Source organism: Osmia bicornis, chromosome 5, assembly GCF_907164935.1.
Source record: "Osmia bicornis bicornis chromosome 5, iOsmBic2.1, whole genome shotgun sequence".
NCBI classification, from domain to species: Eukaryota; Metazoa; Arthropoda; class Insecta; order Hymenoptera; family Megachilidae; genus Osmia; species Osmia bicornis.
In genome coordinates, this window is record NC_060220.1 from 5,910,092 (window position 1) to 5,934,771 (window position 24,680).

General features: G+C 44.7%; 1 protein-coding gene and 1 long non-coding RNA gene across 2 annotated transcripts in view; one reads left to right on the forward strand and one right to left on the reverse strand.

Moving 5' to 3' along the window:
• Positions 1-24,680, reverse strand: part of LOC114875379 (3-phosphoinositide-dependent protein kinase 1) — a 313,058-nt gene that overhangs the window by 66,895 nt on the left and 221,483 nt on the right. The window lies entirely within an intron of this gene.
• On the forward strand, positions 23,052-23,588 carry LOC114875410. Its single transcript, XR_003789250.2, has 2 exons — positions 23,052-23,211; positions 23,366-23,588. It is a non-coding gene; the product is annotated as an uncharacterized LOC114875410 (long non-coding RNA).

A 24,680-nucleotide genomic window follows, 5' to 3' on the forward strand; every position in this document is an offset into this window, starting at 1 on the left:
GATACTGCAGAAGGTAAGGTAAAGAGGATTTTGACAGGTACGGTTCCTTTTACGGATCTCGCCCTGACAAGGATCCTCTGACCCCGCGCATACGCGCTCGGCCTAAATCCACTTTATTAGGCGGTTGGAAAGGCTATCCAGCCGTCTGTTGTGAGTCAGCTTGATCTCGATTAGGCGAGCGAGTACGCCGCGCCGAGCCGCCTTGCTACGTTCGGACAGTCCGGCTCCGGGGGCACGGTGTGTGATTCACGTCGGAATCCTGGAGTGGCACAATGGCCTTTACTCGCACGTACGTACACGCGCGAGTACCGACCCGCCTCGACCAACTTGCCAGCCTCTGGAATTAACTCTTTGCGGTCCAACTGTCTCTCCTGAGCGCACGAGCTAAGCGTGCTGTTAAATTTCAAATGTATCATTCGGAAAATCATCCTGTATTTCTTGCGATATCGAAATAAATTCGTAAGAAATAGAAATTCGATTTGTTTTTTCATTTGGAAGGCGTGATTTAGAAGCGGCGCACGTTTCCAATCGACCCCCGCGAATAGAAGCGCAATTAATCTCACGGCGCTTCCGTGTTTGCGACAAATCCAGAAACGGTTTCTCTGGCAGCGAGGAAAATACGCGCGGAACCAGTCAGCTTTCGAATTTCTTTCTCCCGCCCGCGAATTCTTCCGCGTCGGTCTCCGGATTGCGCGCGCACCATTCCCGATCGAGTGGGCGCGAAATTCGCGCGAAAAACAAACACCGCGCTCCGGGGGTGGGGAGCAAAGCTGTCGCCTTTTTATTCCTTTTTGTTATTTCGCGTCGCGAGTTGCGTGCTCCTTTCTAGAGAAACGGTTGCCCCGAATTCCGGACGTTGAAACGGCCTTGCGGAACTCGCGGCAACGAGCTCTCTTTACGAGCCCCCACGGATTTCTGCAAACGCGTTTCTCAATATTTCTTCAATTTTCTATGATTTTTGAAAATAATTTCTGCTCTACCTATTTATAACTTATCCCGCTGAATAATTCACTGCAGTTTATTCGACGCTTCGACGAAATTATTGCAAATTACTTTCGCCATTCCGGAGTAGGGGGAACACTCGACTACGTAGAAAGTAGCTGAGAGGTAAATCGTGTTGCTAAACAGAGATTCGAACCCGGATGTTTTGCACGTCGAACGAGCATTTTAATCGATCAGCCTATCTAGCGCTATAACTTGTCAGTTCTGTCATCTTAACCGTTGTATCTGAAACGATTGCCATTCACCGACACGGTACAGTGATAAATATATCCGAGATTTATACGAGGAGGTCGATGAAATTGGGTATCCTTCCTTTCAAAGCAGGATATTGACGAAACTCTGTCGAAAACCGATTGCGCAATCAACGTTTACCATTCGAGGATTCAAGGGAATGATTTCTTTGCCGTACCTTGCACTACTCTTTCCTCGGATCATTAATTTCACCGCAAAACGCGTGCCAAAATGCTCGCTCGCAGGTTCGAAGCGGTGATAGCACCGATTGAATTATATCTCTACGAATTCGTAATTGAGATTAAGCGCGATGCCTCTATTCTCTTCTGTGTAGTTTAAAAGATATTTTCGAAACGATAACTACACAGGATGATTTCTATTTCTACAAAAATACACCAGTTATTTGTTAGAAAATGTTAGAAAGAAGATACCTCGATTGGAAAATGAAAAATGTTGAAATTTCCTTGTTGTTCACCACGCTGTTGAACGAATAGAGACGTCCTTATCGAACCGATCGCTCATCCATCGATGAAACCTAATGTTGTTCCAATCCACGGAGTCAATTACAGTCCAATGATGTCATAGCCATTATTAGTGGTGCAATTCCGCGGAATGTCGGTCAGTAAGTTATGAAACTGCAAGAATCTATTCGCCGCCACGCGGTGGCCTGTATGTGGTACACTTTCTCCCGGGCAAAGATAAATATCTTGCGTGTGTCTGCGGGACGCCGCGCGCCGCGCCGCGCTGCTCCGTGTTCCCTTTAAAACCCGCGACTATTTGCCAACACTCGAAATCGAGAAGCTCGAGCGAAGGAAAACAATAATCGTTCGATTGTCTGACGAAATAACAAGGATTCTCCTCGAGTCTTTCCCCGAATCGGCCTCGAATACTTTCCTTGTTTTCGTAGGAGATTTTTTGAAATTCTAATTCGATGATTTTCGAAAATAGACACAACGAATTATCTAAACCGTCCGAAGATGGAGCAAACGATTAATAGGAATACGAAATCATCTCCCACTCTTCTAAGACGTTCGTTTCTTCAGAGATCTATTGCATAACCGCGACCAAATATGACATCCTACTCCTCCGCACGGAGAGCTCGATTTATTGATGATGCAAAGAAAGGAACGCTCGAAGGCGGTCGCGACGAAATAATACGGAGCAGCCTGTCGAAATCGGTGGTCGGTGCGTCTGGAAAGCGTGTCAGAAACATCATTCCCTTCGTATCGACGCGTTCTGATCGGAAGGAGGAAGTTCCACGATGGATTTACAATACTTGCTGCCTCGACAAATGTTCATGGGACGCCAAAGGAGCCGAGCATAGATCGTATCGCGGCCATTAATCGAAATCGTACTTCCCCGACGAACAGTTGTTCTTCTTTTTTTTTTATCTCCCCCTTCTTTCTCGTAACGTCTTCATACGAACGATCATGGGGCGGTACTAACGAAGGAATACCGTTAGATCTTCAAGAGTAACAAGTGGTTCCCTTCAGATACGGATCTCGACAGGAAAGGCCGATCCTCGTGTACTATTAGCGTTCACCTAATAGCCTTTCTAATACCTACGAACGATTCCCAACGAGAAAGGAAAAAAGGCAGCTTGATGATATCCGAGACCATTAAAGATCGAATTTTTCTTTCAATGAGATAAATCGATAATTTGTGATTGAATCATAGTTAAAATTAGAAAGAACAAAAAATTGAAGAAATGTTGCTACAGTGAGTGTAAAAAGTGTTTAAACATCGTTTAAAATTGGACCGAATGACTCGTGGTTTTTTGAGAAGTTATACAAATTAATTTACTAAGATACGTGCTTTTGTCGTTTTAAAAAATTAAAATTTTGTTGAAACCGTGAGAGAAAATAATGAAGGATAATTTTTCATTTTTTTTATGTGAGCCTATAATGAAAATTTAAAATATGTCTTTCGTAGATTCAAATAAGTCAACGTATTTAAGTTACAAGTAATTAAAATTTTCGAAAATCGCGACTTTTCATCTAAGAACGGAACTAGTCACGTTCTCAAAAACACATATCTTAGTAAATTAATTTGTATAACTTCTCAAAAAACCTCAAGTCATTCGGTCCAATTTTAAATGAGGTATTCTGTTTTAAACGGTATCCAAACACTTTTTACACTCACTGTATTTCAATTTCAATTTCAATTCATTTACTGGATAGCACCCTTTGGTAAAGTACAATACAAATGAAAATGAAGATACATGAGTATATAAAATATAAAATATTTCCGTTATCTTAGAGGATAAAACTAATTAAGATTTTATCAATTCTGTGGACTTGTAATAAAAAGAGGTTTCATTCAAGCGACCGAATAGTAGATAATTACGGTAATTTCTTTTGGACAATGGAACGCACGCGCGTGAAACATGGCGGCGCGCTGTTTTGAAAGTCGAACCGACAAGATGGAATTCACTTTCGCTGCGTCTCGTCGGTTCGCACGCTCGCCGCCCCCTTTTTGTCAACCGTCTCTCTCGATCTCGATCTCGATCCTTCGATATTGGACCTTGGTAAATATCGTTAAAAGCATCAAGCAACGTCTGTATCAAGCATCGAAACGTCGAATTGAATAACGACGTGTCGTTTCTCCGTTTCTTTTGGCAATCAAAACGGACACGTGCCTGCTCCGCAGAGCGCGTTAAGTTTTCTCGCGATCGACGGTGTTATATCGTCGGATTATCCCGGCGAGTTTGAGAAGCTGGACGACCACGGTGGATCCTGATTTATGAAGAAAACGTGAAAGAGCCGAGCGCGGTAACGGCATTACCAGCAGATGCCTCGAAAGAATGAATAGATTCCGCAAAGAACTTGACTTTGATCGATTTGTTGGCCGTGGCTCGGCCTAGGGAGCTTGGCCAGACCGAAAGGTTCGGCTCGCTTGGCCAAGGAGCAAGGTTCACACGATGCGTAATTGCTTTTGCGGATAGATATATTGAAAAGATCAATATTGTTCGTGACGAATTATAAACCAGACGATGATTCTTATAACTGGGTCTAAGGGTGTTGCAACCCCGTGCGAAAAATTGTAGAGGAAAATTTTGTATACAGTCGATGGAACGAAAGGGTAAAAATTCCGGGTTGAAAACGGTTAAGTGCAATCACACGTCGATTATTCATAACGCGATCGCGATTTGAATCGACTTACGTAAAAGTCGATTCTCGAGCGTTGCATAGGAAGGTATCGTTGAAGAAACGCGGGACCAGAGCTGATCAATTACACTCCGCTTTCTATTCCCAGCCGCGAATGCAAAAATATTAATGAAGCCCGCCGTCGGGTCCTATTCATACAATTCATTAAAACCAATCGGTCGAACGTATCGCTGTAATTAAATTGATTATCGTGGAAACGATTAAATCGCGGACGAGCTGAATCGATGGTTCATCCTTTCGTGGCCACAAATTAAGTTTCGATTTACTTAATTGGCCGATAGCCGGTTATTACGACGAAGACGCGGATGCGCTTCGCCGAGGGAATCATGCTCGAACCTCGTTGCTTTAATAAAATCGGTAGAACATGAAACTATGTATTCGAAATTAATTACAATTCACAAATTCTCGATTTTGAAATTTTTCAAACTCGAAGGCAATGGAAGTAATATGAAATACAAAATTAAATTAAAATTGGGCTCTCTCAAAATATCAGAACAACGAACATGCAATTGGAAGAGGAAAAAGAAAAGATAAATACATTAAACGAAGTCGTAAAGGAATATTGGGGAAAAGCTCTCACGGTGTTTACAGCCACTTTTTTACAAGCCGCGATAAAACGAGTAACCTGAACGATAAAAGATTATTAGCCAATATCGAGAACGGATCTTTGATTCCCCTCTAACCTCCATGAATCCTAGGGTGTTAGAACGTGAGAGTCGAACCGACTGCATTCGGATCGGGAAAGCAAAGCACACCGCATAAATTCCGCGTGGAATTCACTGGACTCTCGCGGTGCGGATCGAGAGGCGTAACGTATGCGACTCCGGATTCCGCCGGAAGCAAATTCGCTCGGAAATTTCCGGCCTCGGAACCGATGTTTTTCCCTGTCCCTGTTTCGATCCAGCCAACGACACTTGGATTTATCTCTTCTCGCTCTTTCTTTCTTTCCCTCCAACAAAGGAATTCGCGATGAAATTTCGCGGGAAGAAGCGTGAGTTAAAATGCATTATAAATAAAAAGCTGTCGATAGAAACCCGCAGAGAATTTTGTCATGATTTTGCAAATTCTATTAAACACGTTTGAAGATAGAATATGACGCACCAGGTGTGTCCTCGTTCATTTGAACGAAACAGCAATATTTATAGGGCATCCTCTCGCCCGTAAACCGAGTTGTGTTCAATATTTCGAACAATATTTAGTAGCCATCGATCGTTGCCCGACAGTTTATTTCGTTTAATAACAACCGATTTATCGCCTCGCTTTATTAACTCTCCGCTTGCCTTCGCGGAGAAAACATCGGGACGATCGTTAACGGTGTTCCTTAAGGTTCTCTTATTATTAAAAAACCTAAGGATCGATTTTACAAGTTGACCATTTACCTTTTTACGACGCTTACATCGCCATTGTACAGAGAGAAATAAACATTGATAAAATTGAAAAACAAGGGACCACTGTCAAAGTTAGGGAAAATGAAGACAACCGATGGTCCCACTTTGATTCTAACAAAGGTCTTTGGATCGCGCTTCAAAGTCGAAATCCTGGAAAGCTTGGGACTCGGGAAATCATTCTTCCAAAGCTGCGATTAACGAAGAATTTCGGTCAAAAAGCTGAAGCTTTGAGCGATGCTCGATGAAAAAGCTGACGCTTCTTGAACTTCCGTTCAACCCTTCAAGATCATCCTTTGAAGGCTTCATTTAACAATACATTTTATCCGGGAAGAGTGAATTTAACGGAAGGAAGTTTCGTCGAAAAGTTCCATTTGTTGTCTTCTAAGAAATTCTACCCTCTTGAGTCGCCGATGGCCCACGGTGTCTACCTTAAACTCGAAATTAATTAAACGAGAGGAGCGAAACGAAACAAAAGCATAATTAATTCCGGATTAATCGTCGATAAATTGAAAGGAGGGGTCGGATGGAAAGACACGGTTTGAAATTTACCATTTCATCGTGAAGCACACGAAAGCAACGAGGACATCGCTATTCAAGCAGACAGCACGGTGCATGACACAGTTTCGTCGTCCCAGTTTTCAGCCATTCTGTAAGCTCGCGGATCATTCATGGAAAAAAAAGTGGAGGAGCAGAAAATAGCACGCCCTGGAACAAGCCACATAGATAAACAGTCGGCGCACAATGGGATTAAACGGCGCACTGGATTCTTTGGAAATTTTAATAACGGCCAACTTCTCTTTCAGGTAAATTGGAGTTGGAATTCGATAGGTTCAGTTAAGATTTCGATTGTAAAATAGCGATCAAATCAGGCTTCCCCGAAGAAAATGATGAATTTGGGTTTCCGGGGATCCTTTTTTAATTTGTTAACTTTATCTCGATGGAAGGCTCGCAATATGAAATAAAGAAGGATAAAAGAAAAATTTACAGTGGGTCACAAAATTATTCTCCCACTTATAATATAGAGAATAGAAAGTTGATGCAAGATCGGAAGTATCTCTCTGCTACGTTTATTAAATAGAATATTTTACAATTGGGTCTCGTTTGAATTATACCTTTCTGTGTGACACGTTCGTCTAACGGAATCAGTTTTCTCATTGGACTGTTGCATAATAATTATAACTGTGTAGACAAGCATCAATTATATCTTATCGCTGCCGGTGTTATCGTTACACATATCATTGTTTACTAATTATTCAAAGACGTAAATGAAAACAATTGGTGGATAAAGGATTTGGCCAGCATCTCAGGGACGCTTATATTTCTTAACGATCTGATTAACAGTTTGGTGATCACTGCAGGGAATTTTATTTGACCATATCATTCGAAGCAAGGAATTTCCTTGTTATTCGTCGTGGATTCAGGGAAATCGAATCGTCAGCGTCGAATAACAACAATTCTCCTCATTTCCTGGTTCGAAATATTCCTGAGGAAACTCGATGGGAAGGTAAACCCGGAAAAGCGATGGACAGATAGATTTTCATCGACGGGGAAAAAACTGAACGTGGCTTCGCTGGTTACACTAATGGAATTATCTGCACGGCTATCTAACGCGAACACTCGTACCAATATTTGGAGAAATCGATGATTAATCGAGGAAGTTGCGTCAAACAAGGGGGTGAAAACGACCCTCGATGGCGACCCCCCATATTTACCCTGAAGATGCCACGTGTGTCGTAACTAGAATCCAGCTAAAGTTTCTTACGAGGGATAATTGTTTATTATTACCTTCGTACAGTTATTTACCGAAATCAATTCAATCAGAGGGATGAACCAGGGTTAATTAATCAATTGATTTCTAATTAGGCGTACAAAACTTTTATCACCGACTGTTCATAAAGAGTTCATCCCGTCTGTACAAATAAATAAAAACGTTGAAGACGCTTCTGGCAGACGCACCGTCCCAGAGATTCCACGCGCGCGTTCGAGCAACCCTCGCGGGTTCCAAAGCTCGTAAACAAGCTTAGCGTCTCTCTAAATTTACGCGCGCGCGTGCACGCGTGTTTCTAATTCCGTCCTCGACACGTTCGACCCGTAGACGGTTTTATTTCAGCCGGAAGCGGGCCCGTTGCTCGCCTCTTTCCGGGGATCAACCAGAGTGTTCCCTTGACCCCCTGTTCGGGACTTAGCTCGACTTTATCGAAATAGAAATACACCAGAGGATCGTTTCGTGCGACAGACTGTTTACGTTTCTTGCTTACCCCGCGATGTCGCTCCCCGTTTCCTGTAAATTAACGAAATTGCTCGAAAATCTTCGTTAAGCCACGAACAGGATCGAACGCAGTTGCTTCGGTATTTCGAGATACCTATTCCGGGGAAAGCTAAGAATCTCTCCGTTTGCCTCTGTGATTTTCGGAAAGTCTGATTGTGAAATAAGGAACGTCTTTCTAAAGTTTATTTTCTGCTAGATAGAATTTTAATTTTAGTAGCCTGCGCTTACACAATTCATCGACCTTTCCCGTTTCACAGTCCTCGGTTAAACAGACAGGAATGTGTCAGCAAACGAGACAAAACAAGCCTCGAACAACGATGCAACAGGAGCATCCATCGTGCGTCCCGTCTGAACGACACCGGCGAGCCAGGCGAGCGAACAGACAATCGACCGATTGGTACGCGCGCGAAGAAAAGAAAAGTCGCGAGTACGCGGCGTCGTTCTATTTATGTAACGCGTGTATATGCCGATCTACATAAATAGACGGTGCTATTACGTAACGGACGGTAGAGAAGCGGAGCGACGATCTAACTAACGCGTATCGGACAGATGAATTCGTTAGAGGAAAAAATTGTCAAAAGAGAACTCGGCAAGATGCATCGGTGAAGATGCATCGGTGATCCACGATCGCCAACACGAATCCACGGGATTCGAGTGATTTGTTACCGTTGCGTCGTGGAATGCCGCTTGAATTCAGGGGAGCCGGTTCTCTGAAAGCGGACGGATCCTCCTTGTCCAGAAGAGGATTCGAGGCGGCGCGCGCCCCGCTGATAAATATTTTGATGGCTGCTCGAATGGAATGTTTCAGCAGAACGAACTCAGGGAAAAAGAAAAATGATCCTATAGAAACACGACCACGTGTATTCGTAGAATACTCCATAGGTAGGAATTCTCCATAATTAGGTGATTATGACGCCACCACAGTCGGTGACACCAATGACTGCAGAGATTCGTTAGAAACGTATCTGCATGGCACTCGGTGACACGAATCGAGCACGCCCAGGCTTATCCGTCATACGATTAAATCATCGAGAAATCATCGGCATGAATCACTCGGTGTGTCATTCACCGTTTACGCAGCGTACAATATCTCGCTACGTAGGAAAACAATTCTCCAAATTATTACGATTTCGAGAGAAGAAAGTTTTGTCGCGATAATGATTCGAGGCGACACCGGTCGAAGCAACTGGTCACACCTTCCGCATTCCTCGAAAGCAGTCGTTTCTCATATAATGCAAGAGCGTTCTTAAAGATAATTACGTCGCCAGGAAATCCTGAATCGTGTCGGCTACAGATTTCAATTAGTATATCGTGATCCCGAAGAGGTAATTAGATTATCCTGAATTATTAACCATACCACTCTCTGCTGATCATTAAGATAACCCACAACCGTTACATGAATTCTGATCAATCCTAAGTGTATGCTCAGCGCAATAGGATGAAGAAGAAACAATTTTTGGTCGATGCAGAATTTGTAGAAAGTTAACGATTGATAGCGATATTGATAACGGATTCCTGGAGAGGTTTGTTAAGATCCGGTGTACTTTTCGGATCCAGGAAATCGGTGAAGATACGGTTCGAAAAATTTCCAGAAATATTTGCTGAATACACGTTCGACCGACGCCATAGGCGCGCAACGTCGAACAGAAGAATGTTGACATCGATTTGCTGTCGATGAAGCTAGTTTGGAGGAGGACGGCATACCTGACGCTCGATTTATCGGAACACTTTGCGTCCCAACAAATAGGTCGTTCGATGAATCGAGACTCGGTAAATTTCTGGTTGAAACGCATTACCTTCGATTGTTCTTGTTTCTTCGTGACAGCTTTTCGCCTTTCATATCTGTTCGGCTGGATTTCCTTTCTTTTCTTAGCTGACTCTGAAATATTTAGCATGGTGGAAAGGGCAGGACGCCAATGGCGTGGATCGGGCTAAGTACACAAGAGGAAGACATCGCGCGTAGCATTTGGTGACTCGCTTCCGTGTGTATTACTTGGCCGGTCGCGCGGTTATCGCGCAGGCGATATTGGTCTTCCGTTGAAAATAAAAACGTTGATCCCACGGCCGTCCCTGGCGGGGTTTCCATGAATGAAACGCGACGAACGCGTCGATGACAACGACGCCTCGGCTCTGTCCGATAACGCGCACGCCGTTATCGTGTCTCGCCTCGAAAGCCAGCTGTCGCGTTTTTACAATTTCCGCTCGACTCGTCGACGTTCCTTCTCTCCTATTCCCGCCCTTTTTCCCTCATTCCTTTTTCCACCGACGACCGAAGCGATTTTTCACGGCGATCGAAACAAGAACGATGGCGTGACATCTAGATTACAACTCGCATTCTCTATCCCTTCGTATTCACCCAAAGTAGTAGAAAATGCCTAGCTTAGCTACCCTAACTCAGCTGCGCTTGTTCATCGGTTCGCCAACAAGTATTCGAGGCTTTACATTTAGCGGCGATGGTCCGCGAGCGCAGCTGGAAAACGATCAGTTTCTGTACAGAAAACATTCGTTCCGACAGGGAGGCTATTAGCCCCGTTAGGAAGCATTTGATTCGCTGCGGAAGTGTTCCGCTCAATGATGGAGGGACGGGGTCTCTCCGCTGCGGAAGCGTTCAGTTTAACGGGGGAGGGAACTGGTTCAGCGCGGAAGCATTTGCTTCGACGTATTTCCTGTAAAAACGCTCAGTCTGATAATGGCAACGAGACCCGTGGATTCTACAGGGTGTTGTAAAAGAATGGGTCAGCTCTTTTAACTCTTCGACGGCGGACCATGGAGAGGGGCCCGATTTCAATTGAACTCTGTATCTAACAGAGTGCTCGCGATTATTTTCTGACCTACTTATCAATCATCGCAATAGGTGACGTAGAACGTGGATCATTCGCGACATCATCGAACCTTCCAGCGTAACGATTTCTAACAACCGTCCGCATTTTCCAAGACGGTACGACATCGCGAGAAAACAAGGGACATTCCGCGTGCCTCTGCGTACCGTTCTTGACCTAGACGAAACGGGAACGCGAAAACACGCGACAGTTATGTCCATCGCGGCGAACGAAGCTAACTTCTTCGTGGCGACTAGCGAAGAGAAAAGAAATGCAAATGATTCGACGCGGTCGTCGTGTTCCAGGTAACCGTGCGAAACTCGTAGATCGCAAACAACGAGGATCGATCTTTCGCTTCTTCCCCGTTCTTCCATCAAACTCGTATTCCCTGAACTCGTAGAAACGTTTCAGCAAATAGCTGGAAGCGTTGAAAGAGAGATTCTACACGGCCGATCGTTCTACGTGTTTGCTCGTACGAGAATTTCGCATCATCGTGCGAAGGATGTGTACGGAACGTTCGTAGAGATCGTGCGGTGATTGTTCGAGGGCCGACACGTGAAAATAATTCAGATCGCTGATTTTTCCAGGCAATCCGTCGGAACGTGTCCCATTTTCAACCGAGTTTCCCTATTAAAGACCGAACCGTCGTCTGGTTCCTATATTTTTGGCCGATCCATTGACTCTCGCGGCGCTTTAGTCATGGGACTTGGTACGTTGCCCGCTGGCTGTTTGCGCAACAACGTGTCAGAGAACGTGAAATGTCAGAGTGGCTTCCGAGAGCGCGGGAAAAGGCATCACGCCTACTCGAATTCGAGAAAAACAGATGATCCTCGAGCTGGTCATCGTCGAATGTTGATCTATGAGCTGCTACGTAGACGACGACGCGCAACTTTTCACGCTGACGTAACGCGATCGCGATCTTCGCCTTCTTTTTATTTTAAACGATGAGTATTTTACGAGATTTCCTTTAAATAGAAAAGAAAAGAACCTATATTTTAATCAACAGGATTTCTAACTCACGTCGAGTATCTCAACGTCATCGTTCGCGAATTCGTGTTTGATTTGTCGCCTAATTTTATCCTCTTCTCGCGTGTTCTTAGAATAGCATCACGATGATCGAAACGGTTACACGTGAATGAAACGATGCATCGTGACGAATTGGATATTCCTGAGCTCGATGAATGCACGAATCAGTTTTAAGCCTAGCAAGTCACTTTTAGAATATGCCTCGAAGAGAATCGCAGAAATAGACGGGTCGCGATGCAAAAGGTTTCGAGTATTTATATCCGCGTGTAATTCATTCTGGTAGGCTTCTTTCCCTATTTACCTGATCCTACGCAAAACGTTATCGTAAACATCGAGAAAAACTTCTTTATCCTTGTTCTTTTTTTAACCTTCCATTGTGTTTTCGTGTAAATTTGTTTTTCCGTGGCAGATGTCGAGGAATCTGGTTGAAGAAGACGGGATTATCCGGCGCGAACTGGACTTTGCGACCAATTACCTGGAATTCTCAGCGAGCCCGGGGAAAAACTTGGTGCAAAAGGTGCAAACTCGTTTCGCACGTTACGCACGTTCGCGCGGCGACCAATCGCCGTTAGGCAGATAAGCTTCCGAGAACAACGAGAGGACATCGATGCTTCGATTATTTACCCTCGCGTTCGTTACTCGATACCATCCATTTCCTGATTTACCCTCACCCTGTCCATTTATATTTGCACGCTAAGATTATCAAGAATACCAACACTTTGTTAACTTAGATTAACAATCCTCCAGAGGTGTGCCAGAACCTGTAAATATCGAATCGGGTCAAATCATACCCGAACCGAACTGAGTCGAACTGAGTCGCTCACTCCTATAATTTTTAATTTAAAATCATTTCGAAGGGGTAGATTATCCTAATTATTCAGTGTCAAATTTCTGACACTGATTACAAATTACCACCAATAGTAATTAACGCGTTAATAAATTTCTGACGCGTTAGTGTTATTCACGGTTAAAGTATTCTCATCAGAAACGTTACGTTCTCACGTGAAGATCACGTCCATGAACTTTGAGGAATGTCGCGTTCCCGAGACTCTGACCGACGTTTTGTTACGTGCAACAGGCCTCGCGGCGCCCGTTGCAACGGTTCGAACAATTAAACGGTTAAAACGTAATAGTTGTCACGATGTGCACCACGTGACGAGATCATCTCGATGACACGAATTAGCGAAAACCCTGGGCGATAAACTCCCGGTTATCGGGAGACACGTGGACCCACGAAAGCCTCTAAATAATAGTAATTAACTTTACGACTAACGCTTACGAAACGTGAAATTCGAGCGTAACGCGTGTAATTTCGTTCGTCAACAGTTTCGAATACTTTCGTAAGACAGCTGTAAATATTTATAGATCTCACACGGAAAAGAAAGAGAAATTCAGATAATCGACGTTCGGTAAAAATACGAGTTTTATAAACATGTTTTTGATTCCGGGTTACATACTTGGAAGAGAATCGATACCCGGATATGTTCCTCGAATCTCTGCTGAATGTGTGCATTTCGAAAAAAGATAAGATTATTCGCTTCGAAACTACCTGAGAAAATGACTATTCTCCGCGAAATTTCCTAGTAAATTCATAAACCGAACGAGTTATTTGCCGATTTAACACGTTAATTCTTCTTCTCGTCACGCGATTATCAAGAGTATCACGGCGAAAAGTCGTGATCGTGAAGAGCGACGAGAAAGAAGAAAAAAAAAGAAGAAGAAGAAGGTAGAAAATACTGAGAAGGAGGATATTGTTCGCGGTAGACGGTGTAGAACGCAAAGTTCCGCGAAGTCGAGGCTGCCGATTCCGTAAAGAAAATCAAATATTGGTCACCGATAATCGTGTCGTTTCCATTCCGGTGTTTCGCGGAAAGCAATTCCGCAGTTGCTCGGCCGACCTTAGTCATCGGTGTTGCCGGAAAACCGCGCTCGCCGTCGAGATTTGGACTTTCAACCGGGACCGTCGCGTCATCGCTAACTTGCCCTCGTTGTTTGTTGTTGTTATTGCATTGTTATTTCCCATCGGTGTCGACGTTCCGTGCCTGTTCTTTCGCCGGCACGGCGATAGCGTGCACGCTGCGTGATCGTGACGCTTGCCCGCCCCGATGATCGTTGCTCTTTTTACGCGTCCACCGTTTCCTGTTAAAGTCCACCAACTTGATGGTCAACTTGGAACAATTAAACCAGACACAACAATATTCGTAACAAGTGGAATTTTTTCTAGGTTTCGCAGAGGTGGCAACGTATTTTCACCGATCATCGTCCTTGTTGTTTCGAAACGAGAAATTGAATCGACGTACGCGATTGTTCGAGGACAGTTTTGAGAACAGGTGCGGGTATCCCCGTGCGCAATGTGTACACGCTGAAGCAAACGTTGACGGTCGCCAGTGACGATAGATTAGACATTTTTCCGATGGCGACGAGCGTTAGATATCGCACGATTTACTACCGTGTAACTCGTATCATGTGCTAACAATGACATGCATTTATACTCGCGCAATTACGGTTTATCTAGCGGCGAACGCGTGCTGATCCTCGCTTATTGCGCGTCTACGCAACGTCGCGACGATAAAAGCGTCAAGTGTCGTATCCGTTCCATCCCTATTTTTTTTTTTTCTCTTTTCAACGAGTCACGCAACACGCGCATTACGCTGCGTCTTTTAACATAATCGTTGAAACGTTGGCCCGTCATCGTTAACAACTTCTTGTCGTTAGTTTCTTTTTTTAACCGAGATCCAAGCGAATCGTAATGAAAACGAGGAAAGTCGTTTGTGAAACGAGAATGTTTTCGGGGACGGGCAGAACACGCGCGTGGGCGCGTGCCACGCGACGTACTTTGAACCGTCGCGAGTAAAAACAATAGTAAATCGTGTAGTTTAACGTTGTTTTCTGGCGAAAGAACCTTCTGGCAGGAAAACAATATCAAAATTCTGCAATATTAGATTTTGGTGAAATTAAATAAAATTTGTAGGGTACCTAAAAATACTGTATTTCACAGTAGCCCATTTGAAGCAGCTCTTGTTAAGAGGAAAAAAAGAAAAGAAGAAAACGTGATCGGTGGTGGTGCGCGATAAAGAAAACGTTGCTCCGAACTGTCCTTCCGGCCGTCACTCGCAATAAACACAGAGGATGCCGCGAGAGGAATTCGAATAAGTGGCACGGCGTTCCCATCTCGCGTTGTTTACGACCTCGAGTGCTGGTGTGCAGTCACGGACAGGTGCGCGTGTTCCTTTGCCAACACTCGCAACTTTCTCGTGGCGTATTTGTTTATTCCTTAGCCGCGAAAAGCGCTCGTAATTAAGGGCTTATCCTCGCTAGGATTTCCTCGACGGACGTTTCTCGTGGCATCCCACGGCGAATTCTAAATCGAACCATGTTTTCCTTCCCCCCTCGGTTAAAGTAAACTCCGTTGAACTTTTTTTTTACCTTTCCTTCTGACGTTTCGTAGAAAATTAAGGTAACACGAGCGGAGGCAATAAACACGGTGTTCATGATAAATAGCAAAAGTTCCACCCCTATCGTAACACCGTGCACAATCCGTTTCCCACCCCTCGTTTCTTTATACTCATTTTCGCGCCGTTTTCCTCGAACATTCAGCTACTATTAATTCCTCTGGAAACGTGGCTAATTTCGTAGTTATAGTTCTATAAAATCTGGTGCGCGTCTCGTTAGCCGATGACCTAGAGGGTGTCCTCGCGTCCGCGGAATCTGAATCAGCTGTTCTCGTGGCTTCCACGGACCTTGTTTACTACGCTCGACGCGCGTGTGCACGCACCTTTAAACGTTCCGTCCAGGTATGCAGCCGACGTGCACACCTGTACGCGAGAGCAGCTAGGTAAATATAGAAACGTTGTTTACGAGCCTCGTCGCGGTTCACAATGGCCAGTGATAAAAACGTCTATTAATAGATCGCAGACGGTACGAGCTAGAACTAGGATTCGACAGAGAAACGTGTGACCTAGTAATAAACGGCGGCTGGTTAGCGTATATTAGCGTGCGATACATTCGTCGTTTCTACGTCGCACGATCCATACCCTATAAACTATTACATAGAAAATATCCATCCGATTTCTACCGACAGTTTACAATTTGCATACAGCCGAGAAATTTAGAAATAAAAAAAAAGAATCTATGGAATGTATGCATAACATCGAAACGTTGCGGAGTAACGGTTGTAGCGGACGTTGACTGCTCCCGATCCGACGGAAAAGTTACTCAACAGCCGTGGCGGAATCTGCGGCGTAAACAATAAACAAAAGTCCCGATGAATCATCGAAGAAGCGCGCTGATTCGAACCGGCTAAAGATACCGCATTATTGACGAGCTCCGTGCAATTACGGACAAGCTGGTAACGATTAACCGGCCAGTGGTTATTCTTACCGACACGTCAGAGATAACGATGTACATCGAAAAGAGCTACCGCCAAATTTTCAATCAATTCAATTCAGTGGAAATGAACATTTTCTTCGTCTTCTATTCCGTAGCGATTGGAAGTGTAAGTACGTGTAATCGTTTGTGGGCGAAAATCAATCGGTGGCTGAAGGCATTCCTCGCCGTGCAGTGAGGACGCAGAACCGATGTATCATTTCCAATTTTATAATAAAATGTCATATCTACTCGATACTCATCGAGCAGAAAAGTCGCAGCGGTATCCTCAACATTGACAGGCTGGCCCCGCTAGTCGCGCTTCTATTCAGGCTTGCGCGTCTACGAGGAAACAGGCTCGCACCGGTGCTCCTACGTGGCAAAGCCATATAAATAAGTCCCGGCTAAACGTCGACGAGGGAATATAAACACGCGCACGTCTGCCGTTAGCATCGCGAGCTTACCTGCGTCGCGTTTCCTCGAACGGGCGTGAATGAAGCCACAGCCTGGGACAGGCTTTGTGCCGCGCGACGACGATTCACAGAGGCGAGCCAACACGCTCGAATCGGCGCGGCGGCGGCATGCGAATAGCGGCACGTTCGCGATACGAACGTTAGCTGATTCCCGCTTTCCTTGTAAACAGGAAGCACGCGATCGTCGTCGCGCACTCTCATTGTGTCTGCAGGATCGTATGAAATTATCATCGCGAGATTCCTTCTTACCTCCAACCGTACGCAGAACGATCTCCCATTCGTATCTTTCAATTCTAACTGCATTTTCAACTTCTTTCGCTAATTGCTCCTTCAAACAGCGCATCTGTCGCGCTTTTTCAACCGCCAACTTTCCTGATTTGAATCGTTCTTTGAAAGGAACGCAACGCGTCGTCTCAGAGTTTCGAGGAGATTCGAGTTAGATTTCTACTCTCACGGACGATTTTCCCGCGTTGACGAGTACCATGAAGAGTGACTTTCTATGGTGTTTCATAGTGTCCGCGTGGATTTGTGTATCGGATGATGAATTTCGTCTCCCCGGACACCTTTAGTTCGGGTCAGGGACCGGTAGGTGGCGGTGAGATGATCGGCGACAGTGTTGTTCTCGCTGGCGGTCGCCCGGCATGCAGTTCGACTTTCGGTATGATAGGTGTCTGAGCCCCACTAACATTTTCTTGAATCTTTATTTCGACCATTTCGTGTCAGTCCATGTTAACCGGTTAACAAGCGGAAAGCTTTTCTCTTTTTTCGAGGGGCGAATTTTACCTGAATCGTTAGGCCCAATTACCAGAAACGCGGGAACGCGTCACTTTCTAAAAACTATGCCGTTCACATATCGCCAACCAGAAGCGTTGATCGCGTCAGCGAACGTGTGAACCCGCTCCGACGCGTAATCACACGCGGTGTCGTTCGTCCGCGATCCAGATATTCCAAAACAAAGGAAAGAAAGAGGGGAAGGTTAGGTGCCCGCGACAATAGAACGTTCGATAGACGGTGTTCGTTGACCCGGGTCAAGGTGAACCAACGACCATCCTTGGCTCGCAGGCTTCTCGAACCGAGAAACTACCAACCTGGGCTGAAAGAACTTCCGCGACATCGTGAGAAGTATCGAAGCGAGGTCGTAGGACCAGCCGAGCACGTGACTTCCCAGGAACGCGGCTTCCGTTCCGTTCCTCGCTGATTACGTTGTATAACGTTGTGCACGGGAAACTGGGAAATTACCCTCATCCTCCGTGATCATGTGTGTTTTCACCGTGTTCGAAGCGGTTTTACGGGAGTTACTTTTGTTAAAATAACATCATTTTTCTTTGCTATATCAATCCACAAACGATTCTCTCAAATATCTTAATTATGGTATTTAACATTCTTTACTGTTAGTGCTTTTTTCGCGGGTCAACTTTCATTCCTGACGCAACATGTACAAAGTTTCACGTGACTACACACCGTTCTGACAACACAGCCACCCGGTTTCCACAGTTTCCTGATTTTTCTTAAGTTCAATTAAAACACTCGTAACGGGTTCATCCAGTTTCATACCAACATTCTTGTGATTTTTTCTGCGTCAATAGAACTGAAGAAATTTCCTTTAAATCGTATCAGTAATTATTCTTGGTATTTTGTTATTATAATTTGTACCTGATAATTAAACATGACTTGTGGTGATTCCTCTTAGCACATTTCAATATGTTGACTTTGTTGAAATAAAAAGCGATTATACATATATGCTAAGTTATTTTCCGTCCTTCGTTTATTTATTTGAAATTACACGCAGTCGATTTTCAGCCGCGTAGATCGGAGAGGCGCGCGCTTAAGGGCAGTAGGTCGTTCCGAAAATGATCAGACACTCGGCCTGTGTCTGACCGATGCGACTACTATTTCTGGCAAATTATTCTGGCCTCTCTATGTGGATAAATTTGACCCGAACCGACTCGCACCACCGTGATTATCGTTAGTATTCATTCGACACGGTATACCCGAAACGCGTGAACCAAGTTTTAAACATATTCCAATAAAATGTTGAATGTTTATTTTGAAAATATTCAAGCTTCGATTATTCCGCTAGAATCGAGGGTAGAAGATGTTTTCGATACGATGGCGGTTGGAAACTATCAAGCCTCCGCTTCGAGGTTGGAAAAAAGTGTCGTAAACAGGCATGTTTGCGATCGTCGAGGGGGTATTCGGGTCGCCGAAGTTACGACGTTATTTGGACGAAATTTCGCGATTTTTCGAAATTACCCTCCTGGCCACCTTCGCTCTTTTTCCTCGCGATATATTCGACCTACGAATTTGGCAATGCATCGCGGCTATTTTTGCGGATTTACCGGTCGAAATAGGTCGTTCGTGGCTGTCTGCGGTAGAAAAGCAAACACGGTTTTGGGCTGGCCTCTGAACACGAACAAAAAGAAAAAGAAGGAAGGAGTGCTCGATAAATCTTCGTCGAGACGTTGAACAAATTGAACGGCCATCTCGTTTCTTTGTTTAAGCAAGCGCTAAAAGTAACGTACGATCGATTTACGATCGAATAAAAAGAAAAACAAAGAAGTGGTACTTTTACAACCTATCTAAATAATTCCAGCTGAATACCGTGAATTTTACAACTGATACCTTTAGTGTAAAATATAGAATAACCGGTAGCAATTTATTTATTTCTGACAAGGAAGAAAGTAAGCAAAATGGAGAAGGTCGTATATCTTCAGGCTTGGACAAATTTTACCTAGACACTCGCGTAGCAGGTTCGAAAACTAGAAATCAAGGTACTTGTTTCTCGTAACGTGGAAATAAAACGTAAAACAACGTAGACATAATTCGTCGGAGCAGTAATTACCGTTCGACTATTCTGGTTCCGCGTTGCCCGTCGGCACCGTCTTTAATCTACCTACTAGCAACAGTTTGGCAACGACCTCCGTCTATTTACGGATTACTAACATCGAGACCGGACACGACTCGTTCCGGCCTCTCTTCGAGTGGGTCGAGTGCAGTAGTCGCTCGTGGCGACCCGCTTTCAACCGGCTACGTTCGTTCATGGACGAAATGAGTCATTTGAAAATTTTGCGTTTATCGAAACGCATCACTTCCAATTAGACTTGCGCATCTCTGTCATAAATTAGAATAACCCGAATTTTCGAATGCACTTGCAGCTGATTTCAACCCCCTATGGTTTCGTCTCAGTTGTCAATTTAAATTCTTCCTCCAAGACACTTACGTTTTATAGGATCATTTTTAATGACCTCCGCGTTTATTTAAGGATTCGCGGCAGAGACCGGATGTGGCTCGTTCGGATGTCGAGTGGGTCGAGTGCAGTGGTCGAGCGTGGCGACCCGAATTGCACCGAGTGCGCTCCGATGAAACGGATCAAATGGGTCACGCTCGAACGAGTTCTCTAATTTTTCCTGTCGGACGAACACGATTCGCGAGCGACCTGCATCCATCGAAAAATAAAAAAAAAGATAAAAAAGTCGCGACACGTTCGTCGAGGTCGAGATTACATAAAATTGAAGTCGTGTCATTGTTTACCAGACTAGACGCGGAGGTATAGCGTTAAAAGGTTTCCATCGACGATTCACCTCGATTCGTCGATTTCGTGGAACGCGTCGCGAGGAAAGAAAGCAGTTTGCTCGCTAAAGTTTCTGCTCTCGCAACCGTCTCACGTAGGGCAATCATTGTGTCGAAAGGTATACTGGAAAAGCGAAATCAAAAAGCCACGATGAGTCTCTTCTCTTAATGAGAAATAGTAGAAACTGGCTACTTTCGGAATTACTCGCCGGGACAAATATTGAGTAGTGCGAGCAAATATTCTCGCTCTAACGACGTCAAATATCCGACTGCGAGCCTCTGCTAGACTAAATTCCCTTCCTTTGATATAATCCTACCCTTGTGATACATGGTGTCGAGAGGATAATGGTCATTAACCAAGGAGGGTAGTTTTATCAAATTTCTTTTTCTTACTTTTCATCCCCCAAATGTTAAGCGACTCTTTCAAAGATATTACCTGGAGGATCGTCCCGGAAGCGGGGTCCAGGAAGCAAGATTATCCGAACCGAACCGGTGGTGGCGCAATTTTGCGCAATGCAGTCTGGTGTGCTGGAAACACGGTGTCTACGTCGAGCAGGTCGACGATGGTCGATTCAGGGGGATCCAGGCGGCGCTGTTGCTGGCGGGACGATCGTGTGCTGGAAAGGTGGGTGGGAGGATTTGTTTGTAAACAGAGATCGCGGCAAGTCGCAGATCGTGGTTGTAGAGGTGGGAAACGGTTCGACCGGGGATACGTTGGAAGGACGCCGCGGTGACGGGAGCAGGAGGGGAGACTTTCTCCCTCCGAGGGGTTACGTAACCTCCACAGCCGCGCGCCTGTCGGCCGTCTGAGCGTTGCGGGAACGACCTACTTGACCCACTGTCCCTAAGCGCGGCCTCGCGGATCGAGGCATCGGGGATCGGGTCGCGACCAACGCTCCACTCGACCCACTGCCGAGAGACACCGGAACACGAGGGTCGTCGTCAACCACCGATCCTCCCTTTCTCTCTCTCTCTTCCACCCTCCTTCATTCTTTCATCCACCTTTTGGCAGTTTCAGGAAATTGGGAGATACGCGTCTGGTTCCTTCGGATGACTTTCTGGTACACCCTTCGATCTGTATCCTGCTGATTTCCTGGGGGGTTGGATAATGGCTGTCTTCGGGAATAAAATAAATACTGATGTAAAATAATTGAAAATAATTTCTTCATTAAAGGCTCCCATCGTGGACACCATCGTGGCCGTTAGATGGTTGCCGTGGTAGGGACAGGGATAGCAAGAGAAAGGGAGGAGGATCGGGGAAAGGAGACTGGACGAGGAGAGAGAAACACCGCTTACTTTACTTTTTACAGTCGCGTTCCAGATTCCTTGGAATCCGGCGTGCTCGTAACTGTAGTTAATTGTTGTTTAGACGGAGCTCGATGGCCAGCGAGTCACCTCTTACACGGGGACTGAATAAAGGAACGCCACGCGATCGGAACGTGCTCGTCTTCCGGTCTAGGTATGCCTCGGCGACCTTACGGGAATTCGCTCGGTTGCACGGACATTGTTTCCATGACTTTTACAGACCGATCGAATGAGGTGAACTGTTGATGCTTTTGCGATACGATCCGATCGCGATGAAGCTGTTGTGGTTTTTAAATTGACCCAGTTACCTAGCCTCCTCTTGTGAAACTGAATCGTCTGGCGTGACGATTAACCCTTTGATACTTTGCAAATTAGATTGAAGTAGATTACACGTTGATAGGAAGAAAAGTAGAATGGTTAATCGTTAGATATTTAGTAGGACAAAGTCGTATGCACGAGACCGGTATATCCGCTTCGAAGAAGAGGTCTGATGAGACGCGCAGGCATTTCAGGGGGCTGGTTATTTAAGGGTAATTTACTTTCAAAACAGCAAACCGACTGTCACGACGATGTCCGCCAGGTCGAGATCTTCTCACGACGCCGATTGTTCGTATTGGATCGTCCCTCGTCTAGACGTAGCTCTCCTATCGCCACCACTTTTCCTCGTATACATTCGTTCGACTGTAAATATCCGGGTCTCTCCGTGCTCTCGATATCTCTGCTGGAAAGTTTGGTCAAACGATTCTTGCCGGACTAATTTCTTGATCGAGGAAAGTACGGAGTTGAAGAAACGTTTAGGGAAACGTACGAACATTCGCACGACGATGACGAGAACGATCGTCGGAACTTTAGTAGATTGAACGGACTAGACGACTCGGATGAAATGAGTTTTCTGATGATGATTTCAACGGTTGTTGGAAATCATCTGTCGTATGATGAAATTGAAGGAATTCTTCAAAGATGACGGGATAATTGAACTTGTTCATTTGTTATAATAGGTAATCGATGATTAACCCCTTCGCCTATGATTTTTTCGGTAGTTGCGTCAGACAGAGCTAACTGCTTATTGCTTGAATTTTGAAACACATAAAGAGAAATGAAATATCATTCAACGATCCTTGACCGAGCAAATTAGAATTAGAATTAAATTCAAAATCCAATCAAATTTAACAGATTTGAACTGTAAATTGCGTCACGATTGCGACACGATGTTGTAGGGCAAGGGGTTAAAAACAAAAGGTAGGATAGTGGCAGGTAATACCTAAGGATGACGTATGCATGTATCCGTCTCGTCGAGGATCGACGGTTCCCTGGAATCTTTCAGGAAAGTGCACGAGTCCAGGCGAGCGAGCGAGCGTGCAATTCCGCATCGCTCGGGACGGACGCGAATTTCACACAAAACATAAGCCGCGTATAGAAACGTAGACACAGTGGCCTAGACAAGTAGGTCGCGGCGCAGTTCTCGCGACGCGAGCTCGCGTGCGCGAGACCGCGACGCTTGTGTCCGTGTGCACAGCTAGGCGAGCGGACGCCGAGCGAAGCGTGTCGCTGCGAGTGTGACCGTGCTCCAACACCATCGCACACGAACGCGTCCACGTATGTATATCCACGACATTACATAAACTGGGTGCTTTTGCCGTCCGACATTCTATCGGTTGCTTCAAAAGTTGAGTTGCTTCATTTTCGAAAACCATTCTTTTTTAAAGTATTATTTGGTACCCAATTTCATTCTGTGCCTTTCTCTTTACAGTCTGGAGAATAATTAACTCCCGGACGACGAACCATGGAGAGAGCCCCAATTTCATTCTTCCATCCGTTTGTTCAAAAATAAATTCAAGATCAACAGGGATCATTAATGATATTATAATTGAACTTTTTAATACAATGCTTGTTCATTTGTGTCCGAGAAGTAAAAAAAAAAAGAAAACTGCGCAATCTAAGGTGAAATAAAGTTACCATTCCCTTATGATTAATTAAGGGCCTCAGAATTTTGACCCTCTCCTTTTTTCTTTCTTCTTTGTACGCATGTATAGAAAGAGTATATGTAGATAATTTGGTACGGAAAAGCAAAAAAAAAAAGAAGTCATTTCAGATGACTGATGATCTTTGTTAGAACGAAATGCTGTAAAGGTTAATGAACTTGGTTGCTGAAGCTGATCCTCATTGAGACACGAGCGATCAAGAGGATAGGTAGATTAGTAAATCCGGAAACAGCTAATACCATTTGGTACGGTCGCATTAGTCAAAAAGTCAAGACCACCGACGAAAGGAAAGAAAAGCAACGTTCATTAGCACTTGCTTAACACGTTGATTGCCATGGTGACGCAACTTTGGAAATTAGAATGATTAAAGACACGAACGTTTAATTATTCAATTTAACATTTCAGTTTGCCGCATCACGACGTTTAACTAATGTTAACTTTTGCAATTTTCCTTTTATAATTCTTCAATTAACCCCATCGGCGCAGAGTTCCACAGTAACCACAGAACGTTATTTAATATTACCCAACTCTAAATTATACATTGTATCAGCAATCCTCGTTATTTAAATAAACAATACAAATACGTAGCTTGGTCTAGCGTTATTATCTCTGCCGTTTCTCGCGGGATAGCCGAGCAGCTTGGTGCAGGAAATTTGCTACCGTGAATCCCCCGGGGAATATCAAGTAAATCGAGACGAGGATCGTGTTGGTACCGGTAATTAGCAGTTAAACTACACTGTCGTTTCTCACTGCTGGAATTCGTCGAATCGTTGCGTCGCGATCTGTTGTTTACACGCGTCAATTGCCTTCTGCGGCTTCCCGAAGAACCGTCCGACCTATTAGCGGGGCAATCAGATTGCCAGAGTGTTACGTCGCGAGGCTAGTGCGCAGTTAGTTCACGATCGATAGTGCATTTTAAGGGAACTGTTTAGTTAGATGCATCGTTCTACACCGATCCTAACTTTGTTCGCAACAGATCGATCGTTCTTACCATTCCATTCCTCCTCGTGCTGATTTCCACCATTATTTCACTATGGTCAACTTCAACGAAATCGTTCAAATATAAAGTTTAACGTTTCTCCT